This window comes from Nomascus leucogenys, chromosome X, assembly GCF_006542625.1.
Source record: "Nomascus leucogenys isolate Asia chromosome X, Asia_NLE_v1, whole genome shotgun sequence".
NCBI classification, from domain to species: Eukaryota; Metazoa; Chordata; class Mammalia; order Primates; family Hylobatidae; genus Nomascus; species Nomascus leucogenys.
The window spans coordinates 15,982,409-16,002,262 of record NC_044406.1 but is presented as its reverse complement, the minus strand read 5'-3'; the positions used below and the strand labels follow the sequence as shown (position 1 = coordinate 16,002,262).

Here is a 19,854-nt window from a genome sequence, read left to right as displayed (position 1 = left end):
TAAGTTAAATGGGTCACCGTAATGACAGCCTAGAGACACGCAGAGTATGACACAGAGTGGGCTCTCAATGAATACTGGCTGGACTCCTGAGCTCACCTAATCTCACTTCCGATTTTACAGATGAGAAAACAGAGGCTCAAGGAAAGTATGTGGCTTCCCTCAGTCGTATAACTAACGGCAGGACTCCCCTGCAACATGATGCTCAATACACGAAAAAAGGGGGTATCCAGATGACTCATGACTTGCCTGGATCAGAGGGGTGGGGATGTGCTCAGCAGTGTACACTGCTCACTGCTTTGAATCCACAGAGCCTGTCTGGTGTGACTGGCACACAGCAGGTGCTCAATTAATGTCAAATGAGGACACCCACGTGGAAAACTTGTTACACTAAAGGAAAAAATCATACCTGCAGGGCCCTTCTTCTCCACTCACACAGAATCATGGAAAATGTACCGCCTTCCCAATGTGAGAAAAAGTTTCGCTCTGGGCACCCTGCAGCAAATGCCTATAGGGTGCAAAGAAAAGGAGCAGACTCCTCCTGGACCCCAGGGAGGAAAGCAGAGGCCTCCAAGAGGCCAGCGTACATTGACCGCCGTCATTTATTTCATACTTTTCTCATTCTGTTGAGTCAAGGTCAACCTCCACTTGATCTGACCCCTGATCAGCAGAACAAGTCCAGGCAGCAGAACAATCAATGATCTCCATGCCATGCCAAGGACGTGTTAAATGCCACCTTCTCCTCCCCTCATTTTTCTTCAATGAGAAAAGCTAAACTCATTTCTACACAATCTTTCAGTGGCAGCAGCCAAGAATAAAAAAGCCCTGTGTCTTTAATCCCAGATCTTTCAGTGCTTCTCCATTCCTTGTTTCATTTACGTCATGTGCATATATGTGTGCACGTGCATGTGTGCGCCATGTGTGTACAGGTGTGCTGTGAGCTCCTTGTGGGCAAGAACTGCCTTATTTATAGCTCTATCTCCAGTACCAAGCACATGCCTGGCATTCAGTTATGTGCTCAGTGAACCAATGAATGAATGAATAGATCACACTCAGAGGTTTCTCTGGGTGAGTGACCCCTTGAAGCTCCACTGTGGTTGCACCATGCAGCCAAAACATAAATTGTGTGAGCTTGAAACAAAGCCCCTGCACCATTTATTAAGTTATTGTCTCTCAGTTTCAAACCCACTTTTTCTATACTCTGCTCTGTGATACCAGGGCTGGGACTCTGAACACCTCATTTCTGTTTTGCCAGCTGTACCCTGTTTGGCCCTGCCAGGAGGGGAATGAGACAGAGACTGGCAGGATGGAGGAAGAAGAACGGGCTTGTGCCTCCCTTTCCTCCTGTTTCCATGAGCATTCCCTAATAATAGCCCTTCATTCAGGCAGTGGCAATTGGCCCCAGAATCTAGTCCCCTTTTTTGGCAGTCCCTGAGCCAGTCTCACTGTACCCCCTCTGAGACGCCAGCACTAGCCAGGCAGCACTTCCTCCTCAGGTGTCTGGGTCTCAGCTCTGCAGGGTATTAACTCCAAAGTTTTCATAACCTTAATCCCTTCCCTTTGTCAGCCCAGTCTTAAGGGTGTTCACTGCTTTCTGCAGTTCCCATCTCTGCTACACTTTCTGCCTCTTCCATCCTCTTAGATCTGTTTAACCAATGCCTTCTGCTAAATTCTCTGTTATAATAATTGGCATGTTGCTCTTCCCTGGGCTGAATCCCAACTGATATGGGAACTATGGTGTTTTTAGGGGCAACAGCACCTTGTGCACTCCCCCAAAAGATTAGAAGTCAGGCACAGTGACCTCTGCTTGGACTTGAATAGGACCCTTCCAAATCTGGCTCTGACCTAGAGAAGAGACAAAATGCCTCACTCCTACAGCAAACAGGACACAAACAATGTCCATGGGCCTGGACACTGACCAATGTATGGAGTATCTGGACAGCAGACACTCCAAAAACATTTATGGAACAAATGAATGGGCCCATGGCAGAGACAGCTATGTGCTCCCCAGGCAGGAGCTGGACTACATTTCCCAGTTGCTCTTACAGTCAGGGGTGCCCATGTGAATGAGTCCTGGCCAATGTGATGTATACCACCTCCAAATCTGGCCCACAGACATCTCCTACTGGTGAGACTCCTCTGTGGACTGGCCAGGTATAGACGATCCAACGGAAAACTCTAGAGTGGAAGAGCCTGGTTTCCGAATGACCAGGTGGAGGACCTCCTGCCAAACGTTGAAACAGAAAACGTTGAAATGGGACTATTAGCCGAGCAAACAATAAATGTCTATTGTATTAAGCTGCTGAGATTTGGGAATTGCTTGTTCCAGCAATTAGCCTCCCCAGATCAATAAAGAGGCCAAGGGCATAAGTTTGATCTCTAGCCCTGGCCATCACACTCTTCAATGCAGGCTTTGGGGTATGAAGGTGGCTAAGCAGGAATTTGGATGATCAGCACAAGCTCATTTCAACACCTGGAGGAACAGCTCAAAGGGCACAGCCTCCTGACAGCAGGTCCCTGCCCAGCAGGGAGAGTACATGATTACAAGGAGTCCTTCCATCCTGAAAATGGAGTCAGCCAGTTTTGGGGCCTCACATAGGTAAATCTATGGAATGATTAACCAAACTGACTAGCTCCTGCGGAGTTAGTGTCGCTGGGACTCTTCACAGAATAACAAAAGATCATCTGCCCGGGATGACTTTAGACATTGAACTTGGAGGAAAGAGACTGAGCTAAGTGATTTTTTCCAATTAATAAATAAAGTATTGTCTGGGTGTGGTGGCTCATGCCTATAATCCCAGCACTTTGGGAGGCTGAGGCAGGTGGATCACCTGAGGTCAGGAGTTCAAGACCAGCCGGGCCAACATGGCAAAACTCCATCTCTACTAAAAATACAAAAATTAGCTAGGCATGGTGGCGGGTGCCTGTAATCCCAGCTACTCAGGAGGCTGAGGCAGGGAGATTCGCTTGAACCCGGGAGGCTGAGGTTGCAGGGAGCCGAGATCGCACCACTGCACTCCCGCCTGGGCAACAGACAGAGACTCTGTCTCAAATAAAAATAAATAAATAAATAAATAAATAAATAAATAAAGTATTCTTATTGGAAAAATAGTATATGGTCATTGAGAAAATAATCCGAAAATCAGCAGAAGGAAAAAAGTCCATAGTCGTACCATTGCACCATCCAGACAAATCAATGTCAAATGTTGATACATTTCCTTCTTGAATTTTTGCCTGGCTTATATTTTTTACATGGTTGTGATTATACACAAAGCATCATGGTTAAAAATTGAGTCCAAAGTGTCAGATTCAAATCCTATCTCTGTCGCTTTCCAGCCCTACAACATTGAACAAGTCACTTCATTTCTTTGTGTCTCCATTTGTTTATCTATAAAATGGGGACAACGATTCTAATCTCATTTAATTTGTAGCAAGAATTAAATGATATTATACATGAGAATACTTAGCATAGTGTCTGCATGGCTGAGACAAAGCACTTAAGAGGTATTAGCTATTGTTATAGGCTATGGACAGACTTATCAATCTTGATTGAAAGAAAATAGTATCTAGGTTTTCTGACTATAAAAGTGACACTTCCTAATTGTGGGCAATTAGAAAAATTTGGAAAGAAATTATAAGAAAGAAACCACGATTTATATATGCCCCACAGCTCCATCTCTTTATCTTCATTTTGGCCTTGAAGGGCCCCAAACCAAGGTACTCCTAGAATCCAGGCACTTTTGAGTGAAGTAGCTCCTGGTATCAAAAGGAAAAAGAGGAGGGGGCATGGAAAAGCACTGACACAGGAAGATGTTAGGGGAAACTGACAGGACATGGAGAGCCATCTAGCCTCTTATTTTGATAGTAACAGTCTTTGATTTCATGTCTCATAACTACAAAAAAAAAAAAAAAAACAAGAACTGCCTACAGAGTATTTCTGAAGCACCCTTATTTTCCCCCCTGCATGAGCTCTGTACAAGAGAAGCAGACAATGAGCATGTTTTCCTTCCATCAGCTCCATCTGCCTTCCCTGGGAAGAGGAACCCACACTTATCTGTGACTGGAATATGTTCTGACTTCTAAGTAGCGTCAGGTTCAGCAATGGGATCAACCTTCAAGCTAAGCATTTCCTAGTTATGCTAGTTTTTCTAGGCATTAGCTTCTACCTTCTCATCTTATCAATGCTTAGGACAATGTTAAGCACTCATTCTGCAGCCAAATGGAATAGGAGTTGCAGGCAGGTAAAGCAAGAACTAAGACGAAATGCATTGCATCCATCCCTCAAATGCATCAGAATATCTGTTGCAGATAAGGATAATGCTGCCCTGTGGCTTATACCAATGCTGCCGCTCAAAGTGTGACCCGTGGACCAACATCACCAGTATCACCCGGGAATTTGTTAGAAATACAGACCTGTAGAATCAGAATCTCTGGGGGCAGGGCTCAGAAATCTGCATTTTGACCAACTCTCCTGATGATTATTAGGTACTAAAGTTTGAGAAGCACTGGTTTATACCACCTCCCCCAGAGGATAAAACACGTATGAGGACATTATTAATAATATACAAGTAATCGTGACAGCTAACATTAATTGAATAAATACTATGTGTTATATACTGTGTTATTACTTATATCTCCTTTACTCCTCATAAAAATCCTACAAGCTGGATATAATTATTCTACCAATTTTGTAGACAAGACAATTGGGGCTTAGAATGATCATATAACTTGCCCAAGGTTATCCAGCCTAGAAGTCATGGATCTTGAGCTTGAACCCAGGTCTGAGTACTACGCATCTCAACTTTCTCTGTCTCTGTGGTCTGTTTCTCCCCCATTTCTCTCTCTCTCTCTCTGGATTCAGGACTTCCACAAGGAAAAGTTCCCTTTGTGTCACTTTGTAGAAGCTTTACCTTCTCTGGATTCAGGCATGTGAACAATAAATGCTTCTGAAGCTGACCCAGCAAGCCACAATTGCTTGGAGAAAGAAAATTGCAAGGAAATGGCCAACCCCCTTCAGTGTCTTTGGCATTAGTTGTAATGACAGCCAGGCAGGCTCAAGCATCCGCAGGCCACTGCTGCAGTGGAACTGGTTGGCACAACCATGGTGGCATGCTTGGCACTGTCCTTGTTCCTGCTGGCATGGGCCAATGCCAGGAAGGAATGAGCACCAGTGCCAGGCAGTGATGCCAAGTTTCCCCAGTGGGCTGCTTTGCCGCAGCAGGTCAGGCAAGTGGCAGAAATGTAAAAACTGCTCCTCTGCAACTGGGGAGCAGGCATGCAAGTACACAGAACCCTGGCAGGCTCTCCACAGGCTGCTTCAAAAGGCCCTGGCCGTCTTGCAGGACGATGTTGGCAGGGAGGTGGGGCAGAGATGGCTGGTGGCAGGCCTGGCTCTGTAATGGATGTCAAGCAATCAGCAAACAATGACTTGTCAAACCAAGAAGATCAAGCCCTCCTTGCCACGCCTCTTTTGAAGCTTTAGATGTCCCTACTGGTTTGTTTTTCAATGTTTTCTCTTCTCATTTTTTCCCAAGGAAATTAGGATTACAAGCTATTGGATAAGAGATGCTCCCAAGAGAGAAGGGCAAGAGCTAAGCAAGGCAAAGGTCTCCGGCAAAGTTGTACTGAGGTCGCACAGGGAACTCTAGAGTGTGAGTTACACCCTCAAAGTTGTCTCAATTTGAGGTAAGGCAGCTGGGCTCTTGTACCCATCAGTCTTTGGCTAAAGTGTGTGTATGTGTGTGTGTGTGTGTGTGTTTGCAAACTCAGATGCACTGGGCTCTTTCATCTTGGGGTCAATGCAGGTCCAATAGTCCAAAGACAATTCTGGGAAGAGGAGCTGCAGGGCTGGCCGCTGAAAGCCCATCAAAGCTGAAGTAGGGGAAAGACCCTTAAAAAATTCCAGAGGGTCTGGACAGAGTAACTACATTCTTTACTTACGTGCATCTTACTCCATATTTTATTAATACATGATAAATATTATCTGTAAAGTAAAAATCATTATCAACATTTAATTTACAGGTTTAATCACACACCCTGCATTGCAGAGTGGGCTGTATCACTACTGCCACTCCCAGTATGTTACTAAGTTGTTCACCTTTGCAATCACCCTGTGAGGAAGAGGGAAGACAAATACCAATTAAACCCCCTCCAGAGGGAAAAATGGAAAGATCTGTCCACTAAAGCATTTTACGCATCTCATAGAAAAGCCTTGTGCAGGAACCAGTCACATTCAAACCTGGCTCTGAAGTCAGACCACCTGAGTTTGAATCTCAACTCTACTACTTAACTCCAGGCAAGTCTCTTAACCTCTTTGTGCCTTGATTTCCTCATCTGTGAAATGAGGACAATGGCAGTGTCTATCACATAGCATTGTGGAGAAAGTCACATGAGTTGATTCAAGTAATCCACTAAAGGCAAGGCAAGGAGTACATAATAAACATTTTTTTTTTAATTTATTTTTTTAGACAGGGTCTGACTCCATCACCCAGGTTGGAGTATACTGGTGCAATCTTGGCTCACCAAAACCTCTGCCTGTCAGATTCAAGCAATCCTCCCGCCTCAGCCTCCCAAGTAGCTGAGACTACAGGCACACACCATCATGCCCAGCTAATTTTTTGTAGCGATGGGGTCTCGCCATGTTGCCCAGGCTGGTCTTGAACTCCTAGGCTCAAGTGATCCACCCATCTTGGCCTCCCAAAGTGCAGGGATTACAGGCATGAGCCACCGTGCCCAGCCCACACAATAAACATTCAGTAAGTGTGAGCCCTTACAATTGTGATGATGCTCATTATTTAAAGACTCTTGGGAAATGACTTGTGTTTTGCCCTAACCAGAGTTCAGATAAGTGAAATTAATTTTCCAAAGTTCTTCAGAGGGTTGACAGTTTATCAAGAACTAGGACCCAGATTTCATCATTTCTGTTCTCTTCTGCCCACCGTCTCTCCATCACCCAAATCAGATGCCTAGTAGTTTTGGCCTGATCTGTTTTTCTCTCCCTCAACCTGACATTCTACTTTCTTAAATAACAAAGTCACATGCTGTATAGACACAGAACTCATATGTAGCTCTTCTGGCCCAGACTCCTTTAGCTTTTATCACTCACAATCTCTTCTGCCTTTTCCTGGTGGCAAAATTTGCCATTCTAAAGAACCCAGGTCAAGGCCCAAATGCACCAAGAAACCCCCCGATAGTCCCATGTCACAGAATTTGCTTCCTTTTCTGACTGTAAAGGCATCATGCTATGTCTACCTGGCTGAGATATTGCATCTGTAAGAGAGATGGAGTCCTCAGCAACAACTCCCTGGGGTTACTGTGGAAGTCATAAGTTAAAGTATGAGTGTGTTCAACATACCACGTTGAACATCTGCCCTATGGTACAAAGATTATTACTGAATGAGAAAGTGTGGGCTCAGAGTGAAATGACTTTCCCACAGCAACACCACTAGTACTTAATTCTATTGGTTAGAATAGGCTAGGTTATGCTGTAGTAACAAATAACTCCAAAATTAAAGGTTTGCTTTTTGTTCACATCACATGTCCAAAGCAGGATAGTAGAAGCCTCTGTTCCACATGATTACTCAGGGATCCAGGCTGACAAAGGCTCCACCATCTCCACATGTGGCTTTAGGGTTTGCTGAGGCAGGTGACAAGAGCAAACAGAAACCTCACACCTGCTCTTCTATACTGAAAGCCCACTGGCCAGAACTAGTCATGTGACCCCGCCCCATTAAAGAGCACTGAGGAGTATAAGATTCCACGTGCCCAAAGGAGGGGAGAGCTGGATATTGGTGAGCTGGTAACGTTTAGAATTTTGGAGGAGCTGGGTTTTGAACCTAGGGGTTCCAACCAAGGTCTGCTAGGGTCCAAAGCCTCTGTTCTGTCTACTGCACAAGGAGAAACTTCCCTGGGAATGCTTCAATTTTAGGGCAGAAAGGTCCCAGACATGTGCTGAGAGCTAGAGAAAGGAGGAAAAAGAGAAAACATTGTCTAATTGCCACTGATCATTCATTCAATAATTTTGTTTAGCATCTACTATGTGCCAGGCACAATTCTAGGCACTGGAGATACAGCAGTGAACCAGACACAGGTCTCTGACCCCATGAAGCTTATATTCAAGAGAGGTCAAGCAGAGAAGCCGATACATGGTGTAAAGTTAAATAAACCAATTATATGCTATGTTGCAGAGCATTAAGGACTGTGGAGAACCATCAAGCAGGGAAGGAGGACAGAGAAAGGGAGTGGTTGTGTGATGTTTTAAATGGGGTGGTTGGGAAGGGCCTCACTAACCAATAAGGCAAGATACGACTCTCTCCTAAAGAGGAAAGAGCCAGAGCCATGCTTTCAGGGGAAAGCATTCCAGGCAGAGGGAACAGCAAGGGCAAAGGCCTTGAAGGAAGACCCTGCGTATATGGTAGGCTTGAGAAGCAACAAGGGGGCAGTGCGGTGGGGATGCAGTGAGAAAGAGGAAAAATTGTAGAGGTGTCATCAGAGAGGCATGTGGGTAGAGGGCATGTGCCCATCCTGTAGACTCCTGTAGGTGCTTGGGACTCTGGCTTTTACTGGAAATAAAATGGAAAGCCAAAAAGCCTGGCTGAAAGGGAGGCAGAAAGACAAAGGCAGTGGCTAGACAGGGAAGCAGGAGAGAGGGAGAGTCACTGTACATCCAACCTGGACATCTAACGTGCTCCCAGGAAGAAGAGAAGTGCATGCCCCACTTAAGAGCAAAGAAAAGCATTTTTGATCCGTCTGTGCAATATTGAGCACCCAGAGAAATGCTTTCCTGGCCTCAGAAAGGTTGGCTTCCCCACAAGCTAAGGAAATTGATAAGAGCATGACCAGAAATCTATCTGGTGAAGCCCCTTCCCACTTTGCACGTGTTCATGGCTTCCTGCTCCATACACCTATGACCCTCTCCCTGAGGGCTTTCTCTGGTCACTGGAGCACAGAAGTGCCAGGGACTCAACATCTCTGGGAGCAATCAGCAAACGGCAGGAATTATGAAGAACACCCCAGCTTCCTCACCCCCCAGGCAGGAAACTCTGAAGTGTGTTCTGCTTAGTTTCCCAGAGGTCCCCAGCAGGACAGAGCCCCAGTTGCCCATGCCGGGAGCCTACTTTTTAATGCACCTATGTCAGCTTCCTTCTCGTCCCTGTGTTACCTCTCCAGGCCCTAACCACTGCTTCCAGGACTCCCCTAAGCAAAGAGCATTTGCTCCATTCCTCATGTCATGTCTGCTTTTAGAGAAAGCCAACCTAAGACACTGACAGAGTCCAGGAAAGGAAGTTCACTTTTACAGGTCTCAGCTCCTGCACCTGAAAATGAGGGTGTGAGACCATATGAGTCCAGGAACCTTGCCAGCCTGCAGATGAGGAAATGCACAAACCTGAAATCTGAACTCAAGAAGTTCATGCTCCTGACCTGCCTCCACTTCCACCCTCTCTCCTCTCTGCGAAAGGGCCAAAGTCCCACTAGCCCTGGGAATGCTTGGCCTTCCGCAAGATGGGGGCACTGGAGGCCTCCACAGCCAGGCTGAGCAGGAAGCCCTCCTGCCCGCGGCTGGCTCTGCAATTCTCCCTTCCTGTGGATGTGCTGGGAACAGCTTCCCTTTTGTTTTCCCCTCTGATCCCCATCTGCTCAGCAACTGCCCAAATTCAATTCAGGCGTCGCGTGCCCCCAGCCTCCAGTCGGGCATTGTCTCTTAGGAATCACTCCAATCCCCCCAAACAAAAGCCCTCAAATCTGAATAAACCCTCTGACATCAGCCTGGCGGGTCAGGAAGCTGAGCAGGACAGTCCCCACGCCCGCCTCTTTTAAACCCTTTGGCTTTGCTGACCTTTGTCTAACCCCTAAAGCAACATAGTCTCCTGTCACTGCTAGGCCAGACGCCACATTTCCTACTTGACTTAGCCACTCTGCTGAGCCAACAGGCCACCTCCATTTTGGGGGGACCTGATACTTTTCTATTTTGAAGTTCAACTTTGTCCTTTTACAGAAATTCACCTCCAAAGTGTCTGATTTTTGAGAAGTTAGCTCAGGGTAGCACCAGGCAGGACACTGTCCTTATCTCTGCCTGGGGCAGGCCAGGAAGCATATTACCGGAAATTTTTCAGCTACATGATTTACTTCCAATTAATTTTGCTTTCTCCTCCTCATCCAAAGAGATTCTGTCTTCTTCTAGGTGTAGATTTGCCCCAGTTTAAACCTTGAATCACAGGAATTTCATTGTTCATTATGCTTGGATCACATTTAAAGATAAAGCTCTCATCTCCTAATGGTGCTTTGATCGAACTTAGCTGGTCAGTTTTGCTGATTCCAAAACCTAACAGAACAGGCAAAACATCTACCAGAAACTTCACTTCAAGTTTGATGCCATATATGTGCCTGAGATGGGAGAGATGGAAGGAAGATGCCCCACTTACCCTTTTTTTGTAAGTTGGTCTTTGTCTTGCTTGGACATGACAAGAGTCTTTGCTTTGCTTTCCATCTGGCAAGTCTTTGCTGCTATTTCAACACATTTCATGACTCATATTTCAATTTATCTCCACGGTTCAATCACTTTATGGAAAATCAAGATTAGAATTCCCCAAAAGTTTCCTTCCTGGAAAAATTCAACTCACCATACACCATAAAATCCTGGTAGCATGGTCTTCAAATACCTTCTTAGAATGGAAAAAAGAGGCTTTGCAAAGAAACATTCCCAAAGCTTTCATGCAATGAACAAGAACAACTTGTTGATCAGTCAACACAGTACACATTTATGGAAGGTTTCCTACGTGTCAGACAGTGGCTAGGTGTGTGGCATAAGTCAGACCTATCTTGCCCACACAGGAATATACTTTAAGATTTTCTTAAAGAAAAAGAAGCAATTTTTTGGGTTCCTCTAACTTTTCTGTAAGAAACAGAAAGGAAAATGGTGACGATCCCAAACCACCCCACTAGCAGAACAACAAATGGTTCAGGAATAAATCAATAAATCACAAATCTGACTCTGACTCAGATGGAGCAAACCTTCCAGTACTTTCTCCTTCCCTCTATAATCTACACATGGATTTCTGACTAGGTACAGACAGCTGGAGATGTTATTGCCCAGGGATGAGCTGGCTCTAAGAAAGAGCCAGTGCTTTTGGAGCACACATAGGTCCGAATGCAAGTTTTTGTTTTGTTTTTGTTTGTTTTTTGTTTTATTTTGTTTTTGAGACGGGGTCTCGCTCTGTTGCCCAGGCTGGAGTGCAGTGGCGCGATCTCGGCTCACTGCAAGCTCCACCTCCCGGGTTCACGCCATTCTCCTGCCTCAGCCTCCCAAGTAGCTGGGACTACAGGCACCTGCCACCACGCCCGGCTAATTTTTTGCATTTTTAGCAAAGATGGGGTTTCACTGTGTTAGCCAGGATGGTCTCGATCTCCTGACCTCGTGATCTGCCCACCTCGGCCTCCCAAAGTGCTGGGATTACAGGCGTGAGCCACCGCGCCCGGCCCGATTGCAAGTTTTTAAAGTTCATCACCAGCTACAGACACAGGGAAGACCTGTCAAGTGAATGAAGGGGGAACTTGGCCAAGGAGTTTAGGGAAGCAGAGGGAATGAGTTAAATGTTTCCTTCTTCAACATTTCAGGAAGGAGGCAAGTCAATGGTTATTTCTGACAATACAGAATCTATTCAAGAGTTACCAGCTGGGTGCAGTGGCGCACACCTGTTAATCCCAGCACTTTGGGAAGCCAAGATGGGAGGATCACTTGAATCCAGGAGTTCAAGAACAGCCTGGGCAATGTAGCAAGATCCCGTATCTACAAAAAGCTTTTTAAAAAATAGCTGGGCGTGGTGGTGGGCGCCTGTGGTCCCAGCTACTTGAGGGGCTGAGGCAAAACGATTGTTTGAGCCCAGGAGTCCAAGGCTGCAGTGAGCTGTGATCACACTGCTGCATTTCAGCTTGGGTGACAGAGCAAGACCCTGTCTCTAAAAGAAAAAGTTACCATTCAGCCATTCCTCACCACTCCCCAGACTGAAATATACCATGGTGGGCGCTATCCCAGTCTGAGGTTCTTGATCAATCAACTCACCTTAGAATGTCAAAACTAGAGCAGATGAGAAATATCTGTTAGCAGTGGTTGACTAGGGACGGTGCTGCCCCCTACAGGTATATGGCAGTGTCGGGGGTGCTTTTGGTTGTGGCTAGGAGAGGGCCTCCCTTACTGCTTCTAGTAGGCACAGAGATTCTAGATGACCTGGAATGCTCAGTTCATCCCATGCAACAAATCATTGTTCCACCTGATCCACCTATCACACCCCAGCGGAAGCAACATGTGACCATCATTTTATAGAGGAGGGACAAAATCTCAAGAAATGCCCAAGGTCAGAGGAAACGGTGGGATATATTTGGGAGATGCTTTCAGGAAACATAGTGGGAGAGGGGGTAAGTGAGACGGGGAAGGGAAGGAAGCTGTAAAGGTAGGTTATGAAACAGGTTTCTGCCACAGGCAACTGAGGTTCAATCTTGTTTGGAGACTCTGGGAGTCACTGTAGTACACAGCTCAGAGCTGGCCCACCTGAGAAGTGAGGAAGCTAGGGTATTGATTCTCCAGCTCTCATCTTTCATTGACTGAAGGCTGTTCAGGAACATTAATCCCCAGGCACTCTGGGCCTGCCTTGCTCGAAGGCTGACACAAAGCCCTCAGGCAGAGAACTGCAGACACTTGGAGTAGGACACTCTCCAGGTGTGCACTGGGACACCAGATGCCAAGCACTTGTAGGTGGGCACCAATAGCATCTGCTAGAAAAGCAAGGACAAACATTGAACATGAATCTGGGCACTTATTCAGTTCCTGAATCAAACAACCAGGGCCTGTGGAAATTGTTGGAAATGATTTTTTATAAACTTGCCTTTATGTTTGGAAGAGTCCATACAATTAAATTTTGGAACCCCACAGTGGATTTGGCCAAGGGTCTCTCATGAAGCCATAGACCCTGGGGAGTTGCCATTTATGGGGCCACTAGAGTCATCAGAGTCATAACTATACTTTTAATGTCTCTCTTTGAAGACGTTGCTGCTTTCTGAGCTCTTGTCCCTAACTTTCAAAACAGGAAAGCTACAGCAACACAAAAATCCACCAAGAGCCACCGAGGTCTCCAACATGAGGGCGTGTGCTGCCTAAGCAAAGGTAACTATGGGCCTCGGGGAAGAAAAACACGGCATTACTTCCCAAAAGTCAATGTTCCAGGCATCGCTAACCACACTGGCCTCCTTGTGACCTTCTTCAGGAGGCATTCTCTAATGTTCTCCCGTCAAAATATACAATTTTCTGCTTGTGAAATCAACTCATAGTCTCAATCCTATGAATTCCTTCCAAAGACCCACTGGCTGCCAGGGCATCATGAATGCATCCTGGGCAAAGTGTGTTAATGTGAGAGTAGACACACGTGTGCATGCACACATGCACACGCATGTGCGCGTACACACACACACACACACACAACACACACACACAATGACCTTTCAGGCAACAGTCTGAAGAAGCCTTTCTTCCTCTCAGTAGGTGACAGAACTCATCAACAAAAGGGAGAAAACAGTAAAATATCACACTTATAGACTCCCTTAATTAGGTTTTGTAATTAATTCTGTTAAGTGCTGACAAGACTTTTGCTCAAGAAAAGTGCATATTAATGGCAAGAGAAGAGAAACAACAATTTATTGGACATAGTGTTAGACATTTCTGTATTTATGTCCTGTAATCTTCAAAACAGCCCTCAGAATAGGCATTACTATTAACCTCATAGTGCAGGCCATGAAAGCAAGACTTAGAGAAGCTGTGGGGGCTGCCCAAGGTCGTGGGACCCAAAGGGCTGTGTCAGGAAGCAAACTCAATTCTCCAAGACCCAAGGCCATGCCTATTACCCCAGCCCCGTCCATCTTCCTAGCAGGAGTCAGCACTTTGTGCTCAGTACTTGAAAATGATTATTCCCTGATTGCTTTAAAAGTCATAATTTTAAAAGTCAACAAGGCCAGGTGCAGTGGCTCACACCTGTAATCCCAGCACTTTGGGAAGCCGAGGCAGGTGGACTGCCTGAGCTCCGGAGTTCAAGACCAGTCTGGGTAACATACAGAGACCCTGTATCTATAAAAAATACAAAAATTAGCCAGGTGTGGTGGTGCATGCCTGTAGTCCCAGCTACTCGGGAGGCTGAGGCAAGAGGATCACTTGAGCCTGGGAGGCCGAGGCTACAGTGAGCCATGATCGTGTCATTGCACTCCAGCCTGGGTGACAGAGCAAAACCCTGTCTCACTCAAAAAAATAAAAATCAACGAGCAGCCTTACAAAAAAAGGTTGCCGAAAAATCTGTAAAGGACTTAAGCACGTAGACTCACACACTGGAGACAATTCCATATAGAGCCATGCCAATGATTTTCACTTCTCTAAGAGCTTTGGCCCTCTCCCATGTCTTTGCTGCCCCCACACTCCTGTGTGGTGGGCAGGGCAGACACTTGCCAGCAACTTACTGGCCTTTTCTGGTGATGGTTGTTGTTCATTATAGAAAAATCCATGTAGGTCTTTGGTAGGCCCTGCTCTGCAGAGCTAATACTCATCATAACAATAGATTCAGCATGTCTATACTACAGGCATTGTGCTGAATGCCTCACACTCGGGATTTTATTTATTCCTCCCCATGGCTCCACTGGTAGAAGCTATTATACCCGTTTCATAGATGAGAAACTAAGGCTCAGATAAGTTAAGAAAAGGGCCCAAGTTGCCCAGCAGTAAGTGGCTGGGTCAGGGTTTGAACCCAGGTTAGCAGTTAGTTTGCTCCAGAACCCCAGCCCTAGCCCCTTCCTTGGTCTAGGCTTTCTTCCAATAATGTTGGCATTTTCACTGAAGGACCAAGATCTCATCCCTTCCTGGGAGACATTCTATAGACCATATCTCATGGTGACGTCTCAGGCTCTCTGAATTTGCTCTTGTCTTTGTAAAGGAGGAAGCCTTCAAATGCACAGTGAGGGGAGCACTGAGGTTGATGCTAAACTCCAGGCACACTTCTGCTGCCATCGTCCATACTGTTACTGAATTCTTTACTGCTAGGAAGGTCTCCAGGGATCAGCCATCTGCTTTTCCTCCCTTCAAGGGCAGGGACTATATCATTCATCTTTGTTTCCTGGGGCTCCGATCCAGTGCCTGGCATATAATCAGGGCTGAAGAAGTGTGCCTCGATGGATTGATTCATTTACATAGAAATGGCTTCCGCTTTGCACTAATTAAAACCAGAGCAAAAAAGTCTTCCTGACCTCGAGGGCCAATTCATGCTACCAATTATCTAGACATTCAGAGCTGAATTCTTATATATTTAAAACAATTTTTAAAAGTTTTCATTTTCCAGTATCATATTTTAGGAGACCCATGCTCCTACATACCCCCTATATGGAGTGGACAGTCTATGTGGGGTGTGAACCACTGCATGGAGTTGCAAAGGATCCCACTGGCCTCACCAACAAATATTTGTTGGGTGCATTCTAGATACCAGCTCCTGGGGAGACAAGAATCAACACAAACGAATGGGTCCTCACTCCATGGAACTTATAGTCTAGCAGGAGAGACATGCATTAATGCATTAATCCAATTGTCACACTTTGGATATATAACTGCATAGGGCAAAAAGCACTATGAGGATAAGAAGGAGGGTCAACAAGAAAGGAATCTCACTGCTGGGGAAGGTCAGAGGAAGCCTCCCTGGGGAAGCTTGAGGGGCCATTGGCAGGATGCTGAGGCACTAAGCAGGTGAGGTAGGGCTGGAGAAAGCACCTCAGCTTGTGCAAAAGGCCCTGTGGGGGCCTGAAAATACGCCAGTATGGCTGTAGCACAAAGCCAGGGGAGGGCAGCAGAGAGAAAGACAGAAGCATAGCCAGGGCCCACCCTAGGGGCCTTCAGGGCCATGCTCAGGATTGTAGGCTATGACCAATGATGTCACAGAAAGAGCTGAAGCAGTGGCAGAGGAGGGGGAGGGAGTAATGGTGCAGGAGACTTTGAATAGGTCACTTGGACTTGATAGTAGAAAAGAGACTGGACAAATGCAAGAGAGGCTACAAGGAGACCTCCAAAGACAGCTGCAGGAGAAGATGGGGCTTAGACCACAGGGGTGGTAGTTAGGGTAGAGGGCAGAAGAGGGATCTGAGAGACACTGGGCAGTGAAATGAATGATCCTGGTGATGGATTAGGGGGATAGTGAGGGAGGGGGAGGCCCACTTCGAGCTTGCAATCTAACTGGGAAGGCTGGGGCACCAGGGGAAGAACTGGGGGGCCACTGAAGGGGGATGGGAAAGCTCAGAGTGGCCAGGAAAGGAAAGTGTGGGTTTGGATTCACAGCTAGGAAATGGGGGAGGTTCATAAGGGGGAAGTACTGGCCTCCAAAGGGATGAAGGGGAAGGGAATTAAAAGCATGAGGCAGGGGGCAAGCGTAGCCTGGCTGGTGTGAGGGTTTCCATGGAGAGAGAAATAAAGGCTGCCAGAAGAGCCAGGGTTCCTTGAGAGCAGCTATTCCCAATGTGTGCTCCTCCACCTCACCAGAAGCATGGGCATCACCAGGGAACCTGTTTGAAATGCAGATTTGGCTGGCAGGGTGGCTCCCGCCTGAAATTCCAGGCGGAAATTGGGAGGTTGAGGCAGGAGAATCACTTGAGGCCAGCAGTTCAAGACCAGCCTAGGAATTTGAGGCTGCAGTGAACTATGATTGTGCCACGGTACCCCAACCTGTGCGGCAGTGTGAGACCTTGTCTGAAAAAAAAAAAAAAGAAAAAAGAAAGGAAGAAATGCAGATTTTCTGGCCCTGATCCAAACCTGATGGATTCAAAACTCTGAAAGGAGGGCTGAGCAATCTGTGTTTTAATGGGATTGTTGAAACAAATTCCAATGTATGCTCAAATTTGATAACCACTGCCCTGGACCAGCGCTTCTGAAACATTAATATGCGTCTGAATCACCTGGGGATCATGTTAAACAGCAAATTCAGATTCAGTTGGTCAGCAGTGGAGCCCTGATTCTGCATCTCTAACCAGCTCCCAGGGGAGACGATACTGCTAGTCCAAGGACCACACTTTGAGTAGCAAGGGTCCAAATCATCCCTTCACCCCATTCTGAGAGGTTAAGGGACTATCCACCTGCTTGCTGGTGACAAATGGGGTCGGTAGCACTCAACATAAGCCAAAACATCCATCTCTCCAGAAACCTGAGAAATGTCATGCTCCTTAACTGAATTTCCTCCACATTAAAGCCCAGCACTGGCGTCTCTCTCGGCAGGGCTGAAAAACCTAGCGAGCAGATAGAAATAAGCCATTCCCATCCAGTGACCTGGCTAGAGAGGGAGAGGAGAGGAGGGGATTTAAATCCAGAGATCGCTGGACGTGTTCACTGAAAGTCACTTTCAAGTTATTCTCGAGCTATTTTAAAATGATTAAGCCCTTTCAGAGGGGAGTTTGATTAGCTTCAACTTGGAGTCAGTGCAGGGAAAGCATCTTTGTTCTTTCCTCTCTGTGGCCCAGAAATAGAGGGAAGAAAAAAGGAAATCCCCTTGGCTGCCACAGAAGAGCCTAAAGGACATGAAGCAGCCTGCACATCTAGAGAGTCTCCAAGCGAAGTGAAAGGCACATGTCAACAGGGGACACCAAAGGGAAAACAAACTCAAAAGACAGGATGCAGTTGGTTTTAGCTGACATCCCTTCCTATGAACTCCACACTGTCATACCCTAAGCATGAAATCTCCTCCTAAGAGGCCGGGCGCAGTGGCTCACGCTTGTAATCCCAGCACTTTGGGAGGCCGAGGCGGGCGGATCACGAGGTCAGGAGATCGAGACCACGGTGAAACCCCGTCTCTACTAAAAATACAAAAAATTAGCCGGGCGTGATGGCGGGCGCCTGTAGTCCCAGCTACTCGGAGAGGCTGAGGCAGGAGAATGGCGTGAACCCGGGAGGCGGAGCTTGCAATGAGCCGAGATTGCGCCACTGCACTCCAGCCTGGGCGACAGAGCGAGACTCTGTCTCAAAAAAAAAAAAAGAAAGAAATCTCCTCCTAAGAATGAAACTTAAAATCTGCCTCTTGGGATAAATTGAATCCTAAATGCCCCCTCCATGCTTTTTAAGAGCTACTATGAACTGATTTTTTTTTTCTTTTCTTTAAGGGAAAATGTGCAAAGTGGCAAGAATTGAATACATAATTCAAAGACTTTGAGCTGGAGTCTGTGTGGACTCTGGGCAGTTCGGTCTCATTTCTGTTTTCTGCTATTGTCTGCACTGGGAATGTGGAAGGAGAGCATTTCTTTTTCCCCTAGAAAAACAACGCGTCAGCTTTCTTTGTCGGCTTCAGTGACACTAAAGGCATTGCAGTGTTAGCCAAACTGGAGCCAACTGAAGCTTACACACTCCTGAGCAGGAACCAAATCATCGACTGGATCTGACGCCTCTTCGTTTTCCAAACCCTTCGCATTTCTCTTTTGATTGCTCTTCATATATGTACGTGCACTTTTCTGTATTTCATATACATATACACACTAACATCTTACTAGCAATTTTTAGCTCGTTGACACATAATAAAGGCATCCATTCTCAGTGAAATCAGGCCTTCTGTTCAAAGTGTTTTCCCTAGAAAATATGGCAGCTTCTAATTAAATAACTCAATGAGCAGCAGGAAGGGATAATGTGAAATTTAGAGCAGCATTTCAGCTTATATAGCACCCTTCTTGACAAGCAGTACACAGTAGTTGACGGACTTCAGAAAATCAAGCTGTGCTACATTCTCACTGATGTGCTTGGAAAGAAAGGAGGGGAAGAAGGGAAGGAGGGAGGAAGGGAAGGAGGGAGGAAGAAAAAAGAAAGGAAAGAAGGAAGGGAAGGAGGGAGGGAGGAAGGAAGGGAGGGAAGGAGGAAGGAAGGGAGGGAGGGAGGGAGGGAGGGAGGGAAAACAAAGAAAAGGAAGGAAGGGAGGGATGTCTGACACATCCCAGATATACACAGGGCAACACATCACCATTCCCTTGGCATCACCCAGCTGTCAATCTGGTATTTGTGAAAGTGTCCTGTGCTTATGAAAAAGGATGGTGGCCCAGGGCTGTCTAACCTTCCCAAATGACAGACCTGGAACATTCCAAGAGACCATATATTTATAAATATTTGAGAAATGGGGCATTCCCAGTATAACATATACTCACAGGGGTTGTCTTGAAGTGTGGGTGTCTTAATTTATTTTTCCTTCTTTTTTAAAGCCAGCAGCCATATCCTGAAGCCACACAGCGTGTTTGAAGAAGGGGTGAGTTAGTCAAAACTCCCAGAGAGATCTGGTTCCTCAGAAAAAGAGTCAAAGATGAGCAGCCATGAAGTTCCTCCAGTGGTAAACCCAGCACAGCTGCCACCCAGAGCAACCCAGAATCAGGAGTTCTGTGATTATTTCTTAATGCTGACATGCACGACCCAGTTATTCACATGTAACTCAAGGATTCCAGAGTCAGTAGCATCCTTAAGGAAAAATTTTCTCCTTCTGTGAGCTTAGTTATTTAAGGGCAGGGGTGATGTAACCAATACTAGACACAAGAACAGTCCTCTTGAGGAAGAAGAGAGAGGGAGGAGCCATATCAGAAGCAGGAGCACCCTACCAGAAAGCAACCTGCTAGATCAGGGGCTCCTTGTGGTGGCACTGGTGACATTTGAGGCTGGATCATTCTCTGCTGTGGGGGCTGCACTGTGCATTGTAGGAGGTTTGGCAGCATTCCCTAGCTTCTCCTCACCAGAAGCCCCTTTTCTCCAGTTGTGGCAACCAAAAATGTCTCCAGACATTGCCACATGTCCCCTGGGGGTGAGGGAAGACTCACCATCCCCCACTGCCCTAG

At 46.4% G+C, this 19,854-nt stretch overlaps 1 long non-coding RNA gene across 1 annotated transcript in view; it reads right to left on the bottom strand.

The window, feature by feature from the left end:
• LOC105738510 overlaps window positions 1–19,503 on the bottom strand; it is a 59,319-nt gene extending 39,816 nt beyond the window's left edge. The window contains exon 1 of the long non-coding RNA XR_001114323.2: window positions 19,180–19,503. This is a non-coding gene — a long non-coding RNA (uncharacterized LOC105738510). The remainder of the gene's footprint in view (window positions 1–19,179) is intronic.
• Between the last annotated feature and the right edge of the window lie 351 nt (window positions 19,504–19,854).